Below are 6,121 nucleotides of genomic sequence, written 5' to 3' on the forward strand. Positions count from 1 at the left end.
ACTCGACGAAACGTTATTATTGTTGTTATTAATCGAGAAGGAAAAAGATTTCGCGCGCGCGCGCGCGTGTTCGCCCCCCCCCCTCCCTGCCCCAACGCCGCAGCGATGGAATGAAACACTCGTTCACTCTATTAACACTCGGCGGGTTTTCTTTGATTCTCTCCCCGCTCGGCCTCACGAGTTTTCTTTTTATTTTACACGCCTATCTAAATAACCGTCGGAATGGGAATTTGTCTCTGAATTTTATTTCGATTCGCGCGACGTCCATTTCAACCCCCGCCGCGTCCCACTATTTCTATGCGCGATCGAATCTGAGAATAATATTTTTACAAAACGTTGCTCTCTCCCTCTGTGTTCTCTCTTCAAATTTATTTCCGCTATTTTTTGCATTAAAAAAGACACACGACACACACACACGTGCGCGCGCGCAAACATAACGAATTCGTATAAACGACTCAACCTGATATTTCATAAATTTAATTTACACACATACAACAACCGAGAAGGAGAAGGGGGGGGAGAGAGAGAGAGAGAGAGAGAGAGAGAGAGAGAGAGAGAGAGAAAGAGAGAGAGAGAAAGAGAGAATTGTACACACAATAAAATCTCCAAGGTGTGTATTTCCATATTATTTCGTCGGTGTATAAAATTTATTACCCTCAACGCGCTCTGTTCAAATTATTTCTCTCTTTACTTCTCATTTTTCTCCTCTCCTTTTTTCTTTTTATTCTAACCGTTGATGAATAATATTAACTCGCGCTCGATTTTTTCGTCGCGCGTAATGCTCGCTATCTAGAGCGGGGGCGGCTTTGGAGATTTTTTTTCACCCCGGCACGGAAATTCGCACGCAAGGGGATCGAGTTGCCGAGCTATCTTATCCCTTTCACCGTTTCCGTCTCGTCGACGGAGATCTTCGACGATCGCGGGCCTTGTTCTCGCGTGACTCACGCCGCGACGACGGCTAGAGGAGAAGAGAGGACGGGAGGGAAGAGTTGTTGGAGGCGGTGGAGGGTGCAGCCGCCCCCTCGGAAAACGGCGCGCACGGGCTGCTTCGACGCCCGATATTTCGACTCTCTATCTGCGCTCCACGAGGGGGTTGCGTGGGGATTAGAAATACCCTCACGGCCAGCATGCATTATAGATGCTCGCGCCTTAGATTAGAGGAGGGCGGTGGGCGTGCGGCGCCCCGGCAGAAATAGTCCGCTTGTAAAAGCGATAACTTTTACGTTCCACGGCTGTGTGCTTTATAAAAGCAGGCCGATGCACGCACGGGATTAAGCAGCGACGGCGCCTACGACGACAAACTCGTTTCATATGTGTTTGATAATTTTCGGGGAAAGAATTATGAAGAATTATATTATATGAAAAACTCGTGTCTCACGCGCGCGAACAAAGCATCCGAAAAAAAAGTATTCTATTTGTAAAGTGATTTTTCCCATATTCCCATAGTCTCATATTCTAAGCGAAGCCTTTTACAGGAAAAGGGTACTTCTCCCAACAAAGCAATTAAAGTGAACCATTCATCTAAGATTTATTAGATATTATTCTGTTTTCCTCTTATTTCAAGAACATTTCCTCTTATATCAATTAATTTTCTTTTTATATAAAGAGGAATATGTGGGATGTCGGCTTCTTTTGTTCAGTCATGCTCTACCTCTAGACATGAATGAAAAAATAATCATATGCACATGGGTCAGAATATTTGGAACGCTTTTTAAAAAAATGTGTGTTGCTGTAACAAAGATAATTTACCCATATTTCATCGAATACAGTTTATAATCTATTGCAAGAAGTTGAACAATATATTCTTTCTTTTAATTGTGTTTCATATAATTGGTTGTGATAAACAGCTTTCTAGCTATGAAATCCATGACAAAATTAATTGGAAATTTATTTGTTATGACGATCTTATTTCATTCGTGCCTACTTAATGTGGAACTAGAGCCAGAAGTACATCTACACATATATATTACTTTTCGCTATACATTATAATAATACATTATAATTTTTTTCGAATTAACCAGTATAACCAGTAAGAATAAAGTACAGTAAAAATAAATGTTAATTCTTTTAAAAAAAGATTAAATAATCTGTGTATAAGAGGAAATTTATATTAAAATTAATAAGATTTGCATTATACATATAACATATAATTCCTCTAATTTTAAGAATAATGTGTTTATAATATTTTCCTCTTAATTTTAGAGAAATCCTCTTGAGACCATATGTAAGAGTAAAATTTAGATGATTCTCTAAAATTTAGATGATTCCGCTTGTTTTAAAATTACATTTTTTTGGGTGAGAATTGACTCATATTTCGCAGAAGCAGATAATTGTGCAAGGTTCGTGTATCAAAAATACGCGCGAGTTTCATTGTTACTCGTTTCTAGTCATGTTTCATGGTACTTGTGATGATTTTATATAATTTATACACATTTTATTTTATTAAAAATATGTCCTATCTCATCAGACGTGTGGATAATCGCGTTGGAGATTCGCTTTGCGATACACAATACAGCGCATCGTGTGTATCGCAAGCTGTGAGTATTTTGCTGTCAACTTTGGACAGCACTACCGCAATTAACTAAATTTTCCGTCTATATCGCGCGCGGCGCAACCATAAAGAGATTGCTAAGTTAGTTACAGAGACCCTCGATGCAACTGACCCCGAGGCGTTGCTGTGCGCGAAAGGCGGCGTACCAACGCGTGCATTAATCCTCTGCGTTTGATATCTCGTTTGATAGCACTCGAACATAAGCCGGGTATTCGCGTGTCCATTGAGTATTTAATTAAAAAATTACGTAATCTTTCCGCGGCGATTCGCGCTGTGTCGTCTTGTTTGTGTACGATCAAAACGATCGCAAACTCTTTGTGCATTTATGAAACTTGAGCTCGCGCTTCAATTATCTTTCAAAGTCTCAGGAACACACTGATAAACGATATCACAGAGAGAGACAGAGAGAGAGAGAGAGAGAGAGGAGAGAGAGAGAGAGAGAGAGAGAGAGAAGAGTCTTCATATCTCTGGTAGGGAGTCAATCTCGAAATATTCTCCGAGTCAAAGCCCCTCTTGCCAAAGCGTTCTTTTCGCGCGTCTTTTCCGTAGGTTCTAACGCGATAAACGAGGAGCGCAGCGCACCCGTATAATTCGCAACACCGTCGCGAAACCCGTTTGAGGTGGCTTTACACGAGACGGTAAATGTAGGCCAACGTTGGCGAATACATCGGATATCGCGTATACCAAATTGGTCGATATTGGGCCAACGCAAAAATTCATATCTGAAAGCAAAAAATAATTTAAAAATTTACATACCCACGCATTCATATACGCGCATGCGATACGGACATGGAGTGTTACGCCGGTCAACGCGCTCGTCATGTCGTGTGTAGCCGGTCTTATTAGAACCCGGTAAAAGCGTCCAAAAGTTCATCGGTGTACAAACAAATTCTCGAGAACGTACACACGGTACTCTGATTAACGAAGGAAAGATATACGAAGAGACGCGGCTATTTGCACTTGGCAATTATCAGGACGTTGTAGCGGCGGTTGGAACGACGAGAATGAGCGTATACATTAGCAGCCGTCCACCTGCGGTGAGCAATTATCAAGACGCGACTCGTCTAACAGATCGTAGCAGACGTAAAGAGGAACGAGCGAAAAAGAACGCGGCCGGCGAGGGGCTTGTTAAACACTTGGCGTTTGTATTTCGCAACGGCCTGTGTACGGAGCATGAAATGCTAATAAGCGGCCATTATCGAACAATGGCAACTAAAACGCCCAAAAGGGGCGAGCAACATTTCAGCAACGCGGCTATCGACAAAGCCCTGTAATTGTTCCGGCTCCGCAACAAGCCGGGCAAAATCGACATCGGAGTCCGGCATTTCGGCGTGGAAAATCACGCAGGCTATCGCGATACACGGCTGAATCGTAAATAACAAGGACGAGAATGAGAATTCGCGTTTCCTCAAATTTCTCGCAGCGCTCTCTCCATCGATAGCGATAAAGCGCTTGGATCGATGGAAGTGAAGTGCTTGAAAATTGCTGAGAAATCGCATTATTTCTTCTCGAGACTATTTTTTACAATCGCGGAGTAATATTGTAATTACCGTGCAGATATAATCACGGCTCTCGAGTCCGAAACTTTACTCGGAATAGAAGAAGGAACAAACGGTGTCGTAGGGAATAATGCGCCGAAAGAATTACGTCGAGGAAATAAAACGTAAACGGAAGCCGCCGCCGATTCTCTTTTCGCCGGGTTACTGCGACGTTTTGATTATTACGTCGTGCGCAATTATGCCTGTGGCGTAGATTGTTGCAGCTCAAATTTATACGACGCGATACAGAGTGTCACGTTGCACAACGATAATGTTCATTTAAGCGAAGTGCAGGCGAAAAGTTCGAGACTTCGTACTTCCGCGTTATAAATGTTAAATGTGGAAAACAAAACGAGAGACGAGAGCGGTACTTACCTTCCCTCTGGTGAGTTTCGCTTTAAGGGCCATTAAAAATTCTAGACGCGCCGCTGCGGTTGTGGAACGGAGATTCCCATTTCGCGCGACGATAAGAAGAAGAGGGAGGGCGGGCGGGCAAACCCCGGGGTGGCAGGTACTTTCCAAATCCCGCGTCCTGTCTCCACGGCCGACACTGATAATAACAATAATGGATGCCCTCATCTGCAATTACAATAAGCAGTTAGCAGGCTATAAATCACAGAGTGGTCGGTCGCGAAAATCTTTCTTTCCGCGCGTACCGTCGGACCGAGCTAGTGTGACGGCGAGAGGGTATGCGCACACGAGGGGGGGAAGGGGAATAAGGAAACTTCTGTTCCGTTCCGCGGCGATTCCGGCTCCTATTGCGGAAGTTGACGAAGGGGAACGGAGAGTGAGGAAGGGCGGCTATTTAATAGCGCACCGACAACTCGCCGCGACGCGAATAAAGAACCCCCTTGCCCCCCGTGATCGTCTCGAATGGCGACTCGTCTCCCGCCGGACTAACGCGCAAAGCGAATCCGATAATTAGCTTCTCGTAATAAGCGGGTGAGCCGAGAAAGAGAGAAGGGGGAGGGGGCCAGCCGGTCTGAAAAAGAAACGTGCGCGCGACCAAGACGCGGAAGTCGCCCACGCTTCGCAAAACTTTACGACAAGAGTCGTGCCGAATGCCATCGCTCGGTTATAATTTGATAAGCGCATCGACACTGCCTGTCGACCGGACCGACCGGATGTTTCAGTTAATATATATCCCCGCGATTGCAAGAATCATCGAGGTCGCGTGATCTCGAAAGGTCGTTGCCATTGAAACTTTAACGAAGCGCGTTCTCTTTATAGAGGGAGGAGGAGAGAGAAAGCGAGAGGGAGCGAGAGAGAGAGAGAGAGAGAGAGAGAGAGAGAGAGAAAGAGAGAGAAAAAAAGAGAGATCACATTACGTCACAATGAGAACAATTAGCCGCGATTGTACGATTCAATGAGTAATTCCGTCATGAGAATGAGCATGTACGCGATCGGTCCTTCGCAAAAGTCGTTACCTTCGGATCTCGCATTTGAGATTAAGTTCGGAGATAGTCGCGTTCTAAAATAAGAACCGGTCGATCAACGGAAACTCTACGAACTGTATAATTCACATCGAGGATCGATGGTACTCGATATTCGATTAGCTGCACAATTAAGGGACTACTTATTTCGCGAACGCTGTCGCCTAACCTTATACGATCGTCGGCGAGAGTATTTCAAATCGAAACGCTTATCGTGATATTCAATTGCCCAGACAGTATTCTTCTGTTTTCCATTTCTCCATATGAAGCTTTCAGCTACGAATAAGTACACGAGTCGACAGCGCTTTCTGGCATTGCGGCGTATAACACGAAGTCGTTCGTGTATTTCGCGCAACAATATTCTCGCCATTTCGTTACAGTGTGCGCGCTTCGTGTGACAAATATTTATTGTACCGAAAAGATTAATTATTCTAGATAGTTATTTTCGCCCTTACCGTCCTTGGAGATGCATCTAAAAGCGAAAATACAGCAGCGAGTACGGAGCTCGCGTAACACGTCTCGACATGTTGGACTGCGTTAGACCGTTATTGAGATACGGCTACCTGACTCACTATTTGCACCGAGAGATGGCTGCACCG

Source organism: Harpegnathos saltator, unplaced genomic scaffold, assembly GCF_003227715.2.
Source record: "Harpegnathos saltator strain DR-91 unplaced genomic scaffold, Hsal_v8.6 scaffold45, whole genome shotgun sequence".
In the NCBI taxonomy this organism is placed as follows: Eukaryota; Metazoa; Arthropoda; class Insecta; order Hymenoptera; family Formicidae; genus Harpegnathos; species Harpegnathos saltator.